The sequence below is a fragment of the Oryctolagus cuniculus genome, chromosome 6 (genome assembly GCF_051225735.1).
Source record: "Oryctolagus cuniculus isolate XC-2025 breed Fujian yellow rabbit chromosome 6, ASM5122573v1, whole genome shotgun sequence".
Classification (NCBI taxonomy): Eukaryota; Metazoa; Chordata; class Mammalia; order Lagomorpha; family Leporidae; genus Oryctolagus; species Oryctolagus cuniculus.
Genome location: NC_142872.1, coordinates 80,671,853 through 80,688,335, shown reverse-complemented (window position 1 = coordinate 80,688,335; position 16,483 = coordinate 80,671,853). Strand labels below are relative to the sequence as shown.

The following is a 16,483-nucleotide window of genomic DNA, read 5'->3' as shown; positions in this document are numbered from 1 at the left end:
TGGTGTGCCGGTGCCGCAAGGCGGAGGATTAGCCTAGTGAGCTGCGGCGCCAGCCCCCAGAATATACTTTTAAAGATTATTCAACACAGTCTCCAGAGGAAGTGGGAAGGAAGTACAGGTAAGTCTTATTATCATAACTTAAGGAAAACCCTAATTAGAAGAGTTGGTAGCACATCTAGCCAGGACCTGGCTACCAGCACTCGCTCAGTTGGCCTAGCCTGATCCAGCCACTATCAAGACAATCCTGATGTTCAACAACCATGGAAAGTCAGGGCTCTCCATGTTCTACCAGTCCTTCAGAGAAGAAATCCTTCAGTGAACAGCAAATCATCAGGGAAGACTTTACATTTGGCATCTACGAGAGATGAAAACGTTTGTAATTTCCTAAAAGGAGGATTATTGATTGAAAGATAGGACAGCAAACTGATTTATAGACATTATGCAAAATTGTATTTTGTGTTCTGTGTGGATGTTTCAGAAAGTGAACTGACAGTTTAGCCAAGTATTTGTGGCGACATTAGGAAAGTGTTTTGAAAATGTCTGTGAGCTGGATTTCATTTTCCACAGAGACAATATTCACAATATTCTTGCAGAAATGGTGATGGAGGGAATGGTATTGGAAACCAACATGAATGAGATTGCTCCACAAATTGATGCATGAAATAAACTGGAGAAATCTGAGGTTGCCTTAGGAGGACCTCCAGCCCATGCTGAATCAACTGTAAAGTGTACAAATCTTACTGAGAACCCAAGATATACTAACATTGGTGACACCTATATAATTGTGCCAAACCTACACTCTTTTAAATAAAAAAAAGGCTACTCCCAGGTAAAATCCAGAAGGGAACATCATCTATGTTTACCGTGGAGTTGTTTACAAAAAATAAAAGAGGAGAGTCTTAAGTTTTGCTTAAATATAACATTACTCAATTCTATCTGTGCTTTGTCACAATTGCTATTTAAAGAACCAAGCACGTATGGCATGAAAAATTATGTCCTTTTTTCTCTTAGTTTAAATAAACTCCAAAGTAACTGGACTTCTAACATACCTTTCTGTTTGCCTGATATTTACTTTAGCAATAATTCTGGTCTTTTCTCTCTGCAGAGAATGCTTTGACCAGTTCCCTGTCTTCTCTGTTAAGAGACAAACAACAGCTACAGTCAAAGGTCACCTCATGTTTTGAATGTTCCTTTTTTTGTGAAAAGACTTCAAATATCAGCCCTTGAAGATGGCTGAGGCCTCAGAGTTGAGCCAAACCTTGTACATGTCTCCCACCTCCAGGATGAAATTTATAACACAGTCAGGAAGAAACTAGACCTCATAGCTTGATTTGATGAACAGCTGTTAAAGATATTACTAGGAATGACTTCTGAACACTGACTTTGTTACAAGCAGTCCTCATTTCATTCTCAACAATAGCCCTGCAATCCAGGTATTGTTAGGCATGCCTACCAATGGAGAAATCGGAGCACAATCTTAAATAGAAGAATTAATACTTACACTCTGATCATTCTGACATACCAAGCCTACAAGCTAGTCGGCTTGAGTAATCTATTGTAGCTGATATTAAATTTTGATTCATATTCGCAATTGATTGCCCCAGGTTAGAATTACATAGCAAATGGAATTAATTTCTTTATTGATTTCATGATTGGATGTATCTTAAAAATCCATGTTAGAGTAGCAGAACAAGAAAGCTAAGAAAGTAGTTTGTGGGCAAAAAGCTCTTTTAAAAGCAAGCAAACTGCAGGGTAGGGAAGCCTGGAATATTTGTGTGGGGAACTTATTCACTAACACACCAATATTAATTACTGCTAGACGACTGCCTGCTGCTAGCTGTCAAACTAGGTAACACAGATTAATACTTGTGAAGTTGTATATAACTAAATGATATTATTTTAAGGTATTTATATTAAATTGCATTTTTTCATGAAATTAGGAAACTCACCAAAATATGTTTACTTGCCCTCAGACACAAGCAATGAAATAACAAAAGGGATCAAGCCAGCGAATCATTCAAATCAAACAGCAGGTCATTGTGTTTAGTTTCCATCAAGTCATCCTCTCATCCTCCAGGAGTTTGGTTTCAGGCCTTTGAAGAAGAGTGATATCTTTCCCCACCCATCATGTGGGCACTTTTATAAGAAAAGACTGGTTAATAACAGAAGTGCATAACAAATTTATCTAATAAATGCTGTGTATAAAATGGGAACTTTTGAGAGTCAAGACCAGAGAAAGCCAACTATTTTTTTACATTTGGGTTTGCTGAAGAATGAACCACACTGTAAATGTGATCCAATGAAAGGATATGATCTAATGGGAACAGACTCAGGAAGAGGGACAGAGAGACTGAGCAAGACGTGTCTATCCAGATTCTTCCTGGCCTCCCAGTGTAGATGTCCTTCCCCTGGGCTGTGGGAAAGTATCTGTACAGAATGAGGGAGAAGGGAGACATGATCACTATAGCTTTTGTGGCTGGTTTTGGGGGAGAGTGGTTCTTGTTTCAGTGGCATGCTTTGGGGAAGAGGAATTCTCATTTCTGAGACTCATTTTTGTAGAGAAAAAGGTATAGGAAGCAGGAGGACAGGAGAAAGTCAGAGAGACCTTGCTTCCAAAGTCTTGTAATAAAATTATTCAGTATTCTGAAGTGGCAGACTTTGCAGTATAGTGTTCCGGGTCCGAACAATGCAGGTAGAGAAACTAGCCCAGTTTAGTCCTGCAGTGGGCACCATAGACATCTTGTATCCCTTATAGAAGGCTCTGATGCATCATGGATTTTGAAAAATCGCAAGGCTAGTTAACATAGGTGATATCACAATTCCCAAGAAGATTCACAGATTTTCGTAAGTAATTCAACTGCTTTTGTAGCCTCAGGAGCACAGGACTCCAGTGATTTCTGAGCTGTCGTTATTCACCATGCCTGTGACTCAGTGTCAACATGTCTACAAAGGAGACAAAGAGTCCCCAGGATGGCAGTGAAGGGTCCATTAATTACAGATCTCTACTGAAAGACCTGGTCATGTGGCCAAGGACTTGACAATTTTTAGTAACTTTTACTTTAGTACAGTGCTTTCTCTTTAAAAAATGTTGTTGCATAGATTTGGAGTCACAAATGAAATCCATTCTAACATCCCCTAACCCCTGAAACTTCCAGATCAGAAATCCTAGTGTGTTAAAGAAGTTTCAGTGACTGCTTTTAAGGTTATACAGTTCATTTTTGTGCAAAAAAATATTATTAAGTACTTTGGAGTCCATTTATAACTTTACTAATAATCCTTATATTAAAAAATTAGCAGAATACTGTTAATCACACAATTGGGATAAATTAAACACTTAGCATCTCACATACAGTTGGATATCTCACATTTAGCCCATTATTTAAGTAAATAAAGGAAAAGCTTCGGCTACTCTAAGATACAAATTCCTTCATTTTTGGTATCTTGTCCACTGTGACCCCCCAGTGGTTGTGACTTACAGTGGTCAGAAGTATTTAAGAAGTTTGTTCTCAGAATTTCCACTCCCTACCCCCAATAAACCAGTTGAATTTAGACTTCCAAATATGGCATCCTTTGTCCTTGGTGTTAAAAAAGGGTTTGCAATCAAGGTTAAAGATGAAAGTAGAGAAACTACTAACAGATTGCACACAAAAGGTGAACAATTATTGAACTATCTGAGTACCAGCCAACACCTTGTTAGCTGTGCCCTGAGAAGCATGTGCCTGTTTCATGACAAGATCGGTCATTTTTAAATGAGCCATGATACGGTTGCTGTCATTATCATTATTATTATTAACACTTTCATATTGAAGGGCAATTCTGTTTTTTAACTTTTATTTAATAAATATAAATTTCCAAAGTTCAACTTTTGGATTATAGCGGCTTTTTCCCCCATAACCTTCCTCCCACCCGCAACCATCCCATCTCCCATGCCCTCTCCCATCCTATTCTTCATCAAGATTTACTTTCCATTATCTTTATATACAGAAGATCAACAACACACCACCCTATCCTTGCTATGATTACACAGATGCAGCCAATATTGTTCATATTTTATAAAGGCAAACATCAGTCTTGGAGAGAAAATGATCTATGCAAGGGCACTTGGCCAACATGTTATAGAGCTGTGATCAGAACATTATTATTCTTATCCTCAATTTGGATACCTTTAGGGCAAAGACTAAGCTAGAGGTTTGTTTCCAGATTCACCATGTGTAGCCCACCTGCTGTGGTTGTAGAAATGACTGCAACCAATACATGTTGAAATGACTGCAACCAATACATGTTGAAAAAGGATTTCTGGAGCTCACCCAAAATGAGGAAATTGTAGCTAGGGAGCAGATCGCGTTTCTCTGCAGAGGGGCAACAGGCAGATTTCAGAGATACTGTGAGTTTGGTTCCAGATCACTGCAATAAAGTGAGAATTGCAGGAAAATGAATTGCACAACTTTTTTGGATTCCCAGTGCATACAAAGTTATGCTATAATTTATTGTAGTCTATTAAAATGTGCAATAGCAGTATGTATAAAAATGTACATACTGTAATTTAGAAATTCTTTATTGTTATAAAAATGCTATGATCATCTGAGTCTTTAGCAAGTTGCAATCATTTTTCTGGCAAAGGGTCTTGCTTTGATGTTAACGGCTGCTGACCTATCAGGGTGGTGATTCCTTAGCCTGGGGTGGCTGTGACAATTTCTTAAAATAAGACAACAGTGAAATTGGTTGCATCGATCGACTCTGTCTTGCACAAAGGATTTCTCTGTAGCATGCTATGCTGGTCAATAGCACTTTACCCACAGCAGAACTTCTTTCACAATTGCATCCAGTCCTCCAAATCCTTCTGCTGTTTGATCAACAAAAGTTATGTAATATTTAAAATCCCCTGTTGTCAACAATGGTCGTAGTATCTACACCAGTACTAGATTCCATTGCAAGAGATTGCTTTTCTTCGCTCACCCATAAGAGAGACAACTCCTCACACACTAAAGTTATAAAGTGAGATGGCAGAAATTCAGTCCCATCTTCAGGTTCCACTTCTAATTCTGAGTCTCTTGTTATTTCTGCCACATCTGCAATTGACTGAAATATTTTTCTAAAAGACTTGTATGTTTGCTTATTTGAAAAGAAAAATGACACAGAGAGAGCGAGAGACAGAGAGAAGAAGATATCTTCTATCTGCTTGTTCACATCCAAAATGACCTCATCAACTGGGACTGAGCCAAGCCAAGTCAAACGCAGGAGTCAAGAAGTCCATCCAGATCTCTCACGTGGGTGGCAGAGACCCAAGTAATTTGTATCATCTTCCACTGCCTTCTTAGGAGTGTTAACAAGAAGTTGGATTGGAAGCAGAGCAGATGGTACTTGACGGGTGCTTTGATATGGCATGACAGCATCACAAATGGTGGCTTAACCCACTGCACCACAACACCGCCCACTCCACTGAAATAAACTTGTCCATGAGAGTTTAAAACAAATTTTCAAAACTCCTGTTAATGTTGACCTTTTGACCTCCTCCTGTGAATCATGAATATTTTTAATGTCATCTATAATGGCAAATCCTTTCCTTCAGAAGGCTTTCAGTTGACTTTGCCCAGATCCATTAGAGGAATCATTATTTACGACAGCTATAGCCTTATGAAATGTTTTTCTTCAGTTATAAAACTTGCAAGTTAATATGACACCTTGGTCCATGGGGCTGAAAAATGGAAGAATGGAAACTGTGTTAACAAACACGAAAACAACATGAATCTCATTGTACAACTCCATCAGAGAGTTGGGCCATCCAATTCTTTATCAATGAACAGTAATATTTTGAAGAGTATCTCTTTTTCTGAACAGCAATTCTCATCAGTAGTCTTAAAATACTGTATAAACCATGTTGTAACCAACTGTGTTGTCATGCGGACCTTGTTGTTCTATTTAGAGAGAACAAGTAGAGTAGATTTTATTCTTAAGAGCCCTAGAATTTTCAAAATGGTGAATGAAAAATTGGCCCCTAACAACAGAGGCATCCTGTCCTTTGAAGATTTAAAGCTGGGCACTGACCTCTCCTCTCTGGCTGTGAAAGTCCTGGATGGCTGCTTCTTCCAATAGCAGGCTATGTTGTCTGCACTGAAAGTCTTTTGTTCAGTGGAGCCACCTTCATCTATGATCTCAACTGCATCTTCTGCAGAACTTGTATCTCCATCAACACTTTGGTTCACCTTGCACTTGTGTTTTGGAGAAATTCTTTTCCTTAAAAATCCTGAATGAACCTCCACTATCTTTGAACTTGTCTTTTGCTGCTCCCTTACCACATTCTGTCTTCACAGAATTAAAGAGACTTAAGGTCTTGCCCTGGTTTTGGCCTTGGCTTAAGGGAATGTTGTGGCTGGTCGTCTTTCTGGATCACTAACACTTTCTCTATGTCAGCAACAAGGCTGTTTTGCTTTCTTATCATTCACGTGTTCATGCTAGTGGAGTAGCATTTTTAATTTCCTTCAAGAACTTTGCTTTAACATTCTCAGTTTGGCTATTAGGCTCAAAGGCCCAGATTTTTGGCTTGCTTGGCTTTCAAAATGGCTTCCTCACTAAGATTAATCATTTGTAGCTTTTTCTTTAAAGTGAGGAACATGCAACTTTTTACTTGAGTACCTACAAGCCATTATAAGATTATTGGTTTAATTTCAATATTCGTGTATCTCAGAAAAGAGGGAGGCCTGAAGACTGGCAGGGAGACGAGGGAACAGTAAGTTGGCAGAGCATACAGAACCCACTCATTTATTAAATTCATTATCTTTATACAAGAAAATGGAATTAAATGATAATTTTTTCCAGTGTAAAAAAATCCTTGAAATCCATGTGTATGTGGAATCTTCAAAAAGCTCAAGGAAAATGCATATTATGAACAAATTTTACATAGATTTCATTTTTTTGCAGCAAAATAAACTTATCTTTTAATTTCATTTTCCACGAAATTTTTGAAGTTCACTCACATGAATGTAATTTGTGGAACCTCAAAACACACAATAGCAACATCAAAGATTACTGATCACAGACCATCATGACAGAAATACCTTTTGTATTCCTGGACTGTTTTGAGAATTACCAAGATGTGACACATAGAGATATTAAATGAGCATAAGCTACTGAAAAAATAGACACTAAAATTGCTACAAAAAGAATTGTCACAAACCTTCAATTTTTAAACAAAACACAAAAAGCAAAAGTATAATAAAAAGCAAAGTATAATAAAAGAAGCATGACTATTCATGCTTTTTTTTTAATTTTAAAGGTAAAGAGACAGAAGGCTACAACCTAGTAGTTCACTCCTTAAATACATACAATGGCCAGGACTGGGCCAGGACTGGGCTGGACTGAAACCAGGAGTTGGAACTTAATCCAGATATCCTATGAGGGTGCCAGGAACCCAATTACTTAAGCTATCCCTGCTGACTTCCTGAGCTTGAGCAGGAAGCTGGAATCAGGAGCTAGAAGTGGCCTATATTGAATATAGGCCTTCCAATGTGGGACCTAAGAATCTTAATCAGAATCTTAACTTCTAGGCCTAACTCTCAGCTCATTTGCTTTGTTAAAAAGATTTTTGTCGGCGGCCATTGCAGGGTGAACCAACGGCAAAGAAAGACCTTCCTCTCTGTCTCTCTCTCTCACTGTCCACTCTGCCTGTCAAAAAAAAAAAAAAAATCTTAAAAGAATTTTGGAAATATAAAGGGCAATCTTTAGTGAATGTCCAAAAGACAAGAGGTAGTCGAATATTGTTATTATACTCACTTTGTCAATCTTTATCTTTTAATGAATATATTTAAACGATTCACATTTAAGCCTTTAAATAAGAAGATGGTTTTCATCCTATTTCACAATGGTTACTGTTCCTCTTCCCTGTCATAGCTAATAAATGATGTTTCTAAGCCCTCTACTGTGAAAAGTTGGTGGGATTCCTCAAGATAAAGCAAAGTATTGGATCCCTAAGTACATGTTGCCTGGGAGTTTCCCATTCATGGTAGGAATGGCCTCCAGCCACTGGGTAAAATTGCCTTCACACAAAGTTACCCTCTAAGTGCTTCAGCCAGGGCTCTGTTCCAGATAAGCAGGTCCCAGCTGTGATTCCAGCTTTACGACCTTTGATGATTCCTGGGTGCTCATTGCATTGTAACTGCAACTCCTTAGTGTGCCCAGAGAAGCTGTTGATATTTGTTTTGTTTAGCTTATTATTGTTGTAATGAGGAGAGTAATGACTTTCAAGTCTTTTCATTTCGGAAATGATACTTGAAAGAACTTCCACTTTGACTATGACATTGTCCAAATAAGATCAGCGTTGGAGCCTCGGGTGATTACTGACGCCATAAATAAGAGTGTCAATTGTTAAATCAACAACAGGAGTCACTGTGCATCTACTCCCCATGTAGGATCTCTGTCCTTAATGTGTTGTACTATGTGAATTAGCAGTATAACTAATACTCAAACAGTACTTTACACTTTATGTTTCTGTGTGGGTGCAAACTGTTGAAAACCTTACTTAGTATATACTAAATTGATCTTCTGTATATAAAGATAATTAAAAATGAATTTTGATGTGAATGGGATGGGAGAGGGAGCGGGAGATGGGATGGTTGCGGGTGGGAGGGAGGTTATGGGGAGAAAAAGCTGCTATAATCCAAAAGCTGTACTTTGGAAATTTATATTTATTAAATAAAAGTTAAAAAAATAAAAAAAACAATTAAAAAGTAACTTTTATGAATAGATGCAAATAGAAAAAATGTCTTCACAAACCCACATCTGGTTAAAAAGAGAACAATCCAGCCTGAAAAATTTGCAGAATGGAAGCTTTACATTTTCTCCCTTGAAAGTGATTCTTATTTAGAAGCAAATGGGATGCAAGTTTGACCTAGGAGTTAAGATGTCACTTGGGATTGTTGCATCCTGTATCATATGCCTGAGTTCAAGTCCTGTCTCCATTCTCAAGTTAGCTTCCTGCTAATGTGCACCCTGGCAGGCAGCACAAGATATCATTCAAGAATCTGGGTCCCTGCTAACCACATGAGAGACCTGGATAAATTTCCCTGATCCTTGCTTTTCCCTGACAGCCCTTGTTATTGCTGGTATTTGGAGAGTGAGCCATCGGATGGGATTTTTCTGTCTCTCTGGCTCTAAAATGAATAAAACACATTTCAAAAATAAATAAACCAAAACATAGGGAACCACACATAATTCCCCTTCAACAAAATCAGTGAAGTTAATGTCTTTCATCACATTAGACACAAGTCTCAACTTATGTCACAATTATCAGACTGGATCTTTCAGGGGGAAAACAATTACATTTTATTTTTGTTGGCTAAGCAAAATCACCCGCTGGACTTTCTAGCTCATATTAATACAAGGAGTTTTTGAACAGCAATGTCCTCATGGCTATTTTTCCCTCTTTTCACAAAAGGATCCTGTGGCACACATTGCACGCAACATCGAAATATACCTGGAGACATTTAAAAGAATATTTTGTTATATTCAATTCCTGGGAATGCTGTCAAAATGGCTTTTTTTTTTAAACTTAGCTTCTCAAAGCTGTGATTTTCCCTTGGGATTTTTCATTGCATACATTCACAACAGAGATACATTTGTGACGAAATATACTTCCTACTCACCAATTTTAAGGTTCTCCTAGATCAGCAGATTTTTAATACTTTACTCTTTTAGTTAAATTCATCATAGCTTTGGCCACTCAGAACACATAAAACTTATTTTTCATATTGAACTTCCAAAAATTTTATCAAATTTACTCCTTCTCCTTCACATCTTTACTTTCTTAGGAATATAATTTATTTTATTATGCCAGCAATTTACTCCCCATCTGAGTAAACTTTATTCATCATAACATTATCAACTCACAGTTAAGAACTATAGTGTGCTGTTTCTAACTTTCTTTGGAAATGAATCTTCTACTTTTTAAAAAATTTCTATCAATAAGACAGCTAGCAATGCTGCAGCATATGTAGCCAATTGTTACTAGAATGTTTTCCACAAAACATCAACTGCTTCATGTCATCCCCAGCTGTTGTAATCATTATATATTGTTTTTAAAAATTGATAAAACATCTCAACTCATCCAGGAAGGAAAACTTCAAATTTTAAAAATTCCAAAAATACAGATGTTCTTGGAAAGATCACGTACAAAGGAAGATTAAATGAATCCCCAATGCAAGTACAAATGTGAAATCAAACTGAAAGTAAAACAAGTGTTAACAGTGTGTGGAAGCATCTCCCTATGAAGGAGAGTTCAGGGGTACAAAGCTGTAGTAGGCATTTCTGACCAGAGAGCTATGAGACTGTGGAGACCTAATCATGTTTTCTGTCCATTCTGCTTCATTACATTCTCAGGCTACATACATCTTATATAACCACCAGACCATAAAATTATCTGCAGTCATTTTATTTAGGGTTTGGTACTCTCAGGGGTGGGGATGCATCCTATTCTCACTCTGCACAGTTTGAAGGGGTGTAGGAGCAGAGCACGAAGGGGAGAGTGCTCTTTGCAGAAGCAGCTGCACAAGAGAAAGTTCAATCTGACAGGTCCTACAGCTACACAGAGGAGCCTTTCCCTGTCACCCCAGGAGAGAAGTCTTCTCTGGCAACAATAGAAAAGACCAATTTCCACATACAGAAAGGTTCTCCTGTTTAAATTTGGCTTTACTCTTTAAGCAAGGACAGGTGGTTTGTGGTGGCAGGCATAGACCAGCAGAGGTTTAGGGATAAGGATCCCATCACCAGCCTGATATTTTAGGCTTTTTAACCATGGGAAGTTTGGTGTCACTTGGGGAGACTGGAGTACAGTTTAAAGATAAAGATACCCAAGTTGGAAAGGGGGAAATTACCCAGTCTGATTAGTTCTAATTGGAAGTGACCTGATATTCAATCCTTCATCAAATATTTATTTGGCCCCTACTCTGTGCTAATCACTGATCTAGACCAGGAGATTCTGCACTGGGTGGGACAACATCGCTGCTCCTGTGGAGTCCATGTTATAATGGGGGAGAAAGGCACTAAAGAAACAGACATACATACTGTCTTGCACAATGCCAAGTTCTACAAAGAATAGATGGCAGGGTAATGGGATAAGAAGTGACCTTGGGCAGATGGAAGAAGGGGACAACTGAAAGTGGTCAGTGAAACCCTCTTTGTGCAGGTGACTGTAGAATTGATATCTGTTGGCTGAGAAGAGGGAGCTAGGGGAAGGCTCATGGATACAGATCCAAGCAGATGACACAAAGATCCTGAGACAGGGCCAAAGCCATGCAATGATGTTGACCATCTGCTCTGTAAAACAGCTGAATAAGAGAATCCGTACCAAATTAAAACACACACTTGTAGTTTTCCCTTCAAAATCCACAAAAAAATGTGGAAACCTTGGCTCCAAAGAGCATTATGTCACTTCTTACAAAATGCCCCTTTCTGTTGAACATGCACAGTAAAATACACAAAGAACTCCTCTTAATGACTTTGCAGGATTTCCTTGGAAGATCCAGGAAGAAAATGGTGTCCTAGGTTGCCTGAGTTGATGATGATGGTTCCCTCTAGACTATAAAGAACCCTGGGTCTCTTCCATTCTCGAAGTTCAGCAGAGTCTTCAACTGCGTTAACTTGTGCAATCCATCCCCGCTTGACAGGGGTAAATGGCGTGAATGTTTGTTGGCATCAAAGGTTCTCAGGCATCATGTTCTATCATTTTTCTAATTGAAAGTGGCTTACAAAATTAAAAACAAACTTGAAAATAGGAACTATCATACTAAAATGTAAATGGACTCTAGATTATCTTTTAACTTAAAAATTACAATCAGAAAATTTTTAAAATATATTTTAATTTCTAATTGTGGAAAATCATTTAAAAATCCATTGTTTAAAAAACTCACAGAAGAGCAGTGGCAATGTTGATCTGAGCACAGCATACTAAATAGGACAGGTTGGCTTCTATAAGATCTTGAGAACTAATGGTGACAACACATGCAAACATGAACCTGTAAAACAGTCTGGATAAAATTACTCTTACATTCACTATTTTTGTCTGGTTGTTGTGAAGGATAAGTTTCAAGAATTAGCAGAGACTACACACTGAAAAGATGAAAAGTTGAATAAAATCTAAATCTTCTATTTTTATTCAAAAGCAGAGTGAAGGAAATAGAAGTGACACAGATAAAGAAAGATGCTTTGGGGAAATCTATAATGGAGATATTCCCTTTCCTTTTTGATATTAGTATATTTTTTGATATTAATTTCTTTTAGTATATTTATGTGCTCAGGCACATAAATACCCAAAGCCCTGGTACCCCAGTACTTGGACACAGTAAGTTCTTGGCAAATATTTACAAAGTAAATGGAGATCAGGGAGTGAAAATGACACTCCATAAATAGAGCATGCATTGGAAACTGTGTTGAGATTATCAAACGCATACTTTATAAATAAACTCAGAAGAGACCAGGATCAGATGAGAATCAAAAATGAGAATAATTCAAAATGTTAGTGGACAATGACATTAAAAGATAGGTTGATTAGAGTGGAAAATTTCTTTTAAATTAATGTATAATTTTCTCATAATTTGCATTTTCCATGAACTCCTGGAAGTCCCCTCATTGAAGTTTGATAAGACTGATTGAACATGCCACAGTGCCACTACCAGAGATATAAATTTTGGATTCACTGTATGGATGCTGAGGGTCTCCCAGGCAGACTTTCCTGAGCCAGCTGCATGGATAACTGCCCAATTCCTACCTCATTCTTTTTGCTGGGTCATGAGAGCAGAGGCAGACAGAAAAGGAGAAGAGCTGCCCCCTGGAAAGCCAGATCTTCCTAATGGTAGCAGGGGCAGTTACACATATAGGAGGACAAAGCAAAAAGTGGGATGGAAATGTGACCTCATGGATTAGGACAGAGGATATGATTCTTTATATTTCTGACTACATTCCCAAGCATTCCTTTTCACATTAACCTGATTTGAAAGAGTACTCATTTTAACCTCACAGGAAATCTGAATGTAGAGAGAAGTATATCCTCTTCTTGATCAACATTTGGAAACAAGGGAAGCTAATTTAAATAGCATATTAATCTCATTAAAAATGGGAATAATATTTGCACAACACACTATCAAGGGGATATAGGTAAAAAATAACCACTTGAAAGATGTTTAATATCACTAATTATGAAAGAAATGAAAATCAGTGAGATACCACTACACACACTAGAATGGCTCACATTTGAAAATGGCTACTACCAAGTGTTGGCAACAGGTGTGGTAACTTGAACTCCCATACATAGATGTTTAAAATGCAAAATGGTACAGTCACATTTGGAAACAGAATGTTAGTCTCCAGTGAACCCACAAGGTGACCAAGCAATTTCACCCCTAGCTATATACACAAGAAAAAAGATCAGACTCCACACAAGACATGTGCAAAAATGTTTATAGCAATTTATTGATAATAACCCCCCCAAAAAACAACCCAAATGTCTATCATCTGATGAATGAATACATGAATTTTGGTTCATCTGTACAATGTAATACTACTCAACAATGAAAAGAAATAACTCTTAATATAAACAACACTTTTTAAAAAATTTTTTTTGACAGGCAGAGTGGACAGTGAGAGAGAGAGACAGAGAGAAAGGTCTTCCTTTTGCCGTTGGTTCACCCTCCAATGGCCGCCATGGCCGGCGTGCTGCGGCTGGTGCACCTGCGCTGATCTGATGGCAGGAGCCAGGTACTTATCCTGGTCTCCCATGGGGTGCAGGGCCCAAGTACTTGGGCCATCCTCCACTGCACTCCCTGGTCATAGCAGAGAGCTGTCCTGGAAGAGGGGCAACCGGGACAGAATCTGGCGCCCCGACCGGGACTAGAACCCAGTGTGCCAGTGCCACAAGGCGGAGGATTAGCCTAGTGAGCCGCGGCACCGGCCTATAAGCAACACTTTAAATGAATTTCAAAAGCATTGCATTATGTGAAAGAAGCCAGACACACGCTTTCACATTACATAATTTCTTTTAAAAATAAATCACCAAAGACCAATATTTATAGGGACCAAAATACATTAATCATTGTCAGGAGCTAGGAGTAGGAAGAAGAGATGGACTCTAAAGGACATAAGGAAAATGTAGGGATGATATAGTCTAAATGATCTATGATTATTGTAAAAGTTACGCGTTATAGTGAAACAGACTTGATTGTTGTTTATTCTCCTTGCCTATATTCCTGCTGAACTAGGACCTTTTATATTTTCCTTGTTGAACTCTTTATTTAATATGTCATTAAGCCTTTGGCTATAATGCAAATTACAATTGTATAATCTAAAAATCTAAGAAAGAAGGAAGGAAGGAAGAAGAAAAGGAAGGAAGGAAAGAAAAAGTAGGGAAGGAGAAGGGAAGGAGAGAAAGTAGGGAAGGAGAGAAAGTAGGGAAGGAGAGAAAGTAGGGAAGGAGAGAAAAAGTAAGGGACAAAGTGGAGTGTCATTATATTCTAGAATTGTATCTATGAGCTACATTGAATCTGTTCTCTTTGTATTAGCATTACGTTAACATGGAAAACAGTATCAGATGGTAAAGAAAAAGAAATAGTCTATTTCTCTGTGTGATGGTAATTAGACAACTAGATATGTTTGTCAAAATTCATCCTACTACATACCTAAAAGGATGAATGTTAATATAGATAAATTATACCTTAATAAATATTTTTAAAATAGTAAATTCATTTTTAAGGAATATAAATTTTATAAGTGCAACTTTAGGAATATAGTTATTCTTCCCACCATACTCACCCTCCCACCCACACTCCCACCCCACCTCCTCCTCCTTCTCCTCTTGTCAGTCCCATTCTTCATTAAGATTCATTTTCAATTAACTTTGTATATAGAACACCAAATCTATACTAATTAAATATTTCAATAATTTGCACACACATGTACACACCCACAAAAAAAACCTGAGAACTAGTTTTACAGCTAACTCTCATAATACAACTCATGAGGTCCTGCATGAGGAGTTAGTGCACAGTCAATCCTGTTGCTAATTTAACAATTAACACTCTTATGTATGATGTCAGTGACCATCCAAGGCTCTTTACATGAGCTGCCTAGGCTATGGAAGCCTTTTGAATCCACAAACTCTTTAAATATTTAGGCAAGTCCATAAGCAAAGTGGAATTTCTATCCTCTCTTTAGAGAAAAGTACATCCTTCTTTGATGGGCATTTCTTTCCACTAGGATCTCACTCACAGAGATCCTTCATATAGAACATTTTTTGCCATAACGTCTTGGCTTTCCATGCCTGAAATTCTCTCACAGGCTTTTCCGCCAGACCAGGAAGACTTAAGGGCTGATTCTGAAGTAGGAGTGCTACATAAAGTGATTGTTGTTCTATGAGTCTGGTGTGGATTGCTTCCCATGTTGGAAATTTTTCTTTTAATTCTACCTGTTATTATTACCAGACACTTGATCTTAGTTATATGATCACTTTAACATTAAAACTACCTATATGTTCACTTTAACACTTAATGTGATTACTTTAACACTTAAGATGGCATTTTTACCATCCAGCTTGATGGGATTTGGGGTCTCATGACAAGTTCTTAAACTGCACCCTTAGAAGTAAGTCTGTAGGAATGTATGCAGAACTATACAGCTTTACAGTTACAAACTTCTTCATCCCTCTCTTATTTCCACTCTTATTTCTTACTGGATCCATCCTCTATTGACTTTATACACATATGATTAACTCTATATTGAGTAAAGAGTTCAACAAATAATATGAAGAAAAGTGAAAAAAAAAAAACTGAAACTGTTCTACACAAGGGCAACTCAAGTCATCCCTTCTCTAAGTGTCAATCTCACTTCTAAAGATTTCGTTTTAGGATCTCTATTAGTTCTCAAAGATCAGGGAGAATATGGTATTTGTCCCTTTAAGACTGGCTTATTTCACCAAAGGTGATGTTTTCCAGATTCATTCATTTTGTTGCAAATGACAAGATTTCTTTTTTTTTCACTGCTTTGTTGTTTTCCAAAGTTAACATATCCCCTAATTTCTTTATCCAGTCATCGGTTGACAGGCATTTAGGTTGATTCCATGTCTTAGCCATTGTGAATTAATCTGTGATAAACATGAGAGTGCAGATAACTCTTTTATTTACTGATTTCATTTCCCTCAGATAAATTCCCAAGAGTGGGATGGCTGGATCATATGATAGGTCTATATTCATATTTTTGAGGTATCAACCTGCTGTCTTCAATGGTGGCTTTACCAGTTTACATTTCCACCAACAGTGGATTAGGGTGCCTTTTTTTCCCCACATCTTCAACAGCATTTGTTGTTTGTTGATTTCTGTATGAAAACCATTCTAATTGGGGTGAGATGAAACCTCATTGTGGTTTTGATTTGCATTTCCCTGATGGTTAGTAATCCTGATTACTTTTTTATGTGTGTATTGGCAATTTGGATTTCCTCTTTTGAAAA

At 37.7% G+C, this 16,483-nt stretch overlaps 1 pseudogene; it reads left to right on the top strand.

The window, feature by feature from the left end:
* The first annotated feature begins 238 nt into the window (after positions 1 to 238).
* LOC100355927 (AP-3 complex subunit sigma-1 pseudogene) lies at positions 239 to 811 on the top strand (annotated as a pseudogene).
* The last annotated feature ends 15,672 nt before the right edge of the window (positions 812 to 16,483 follow it).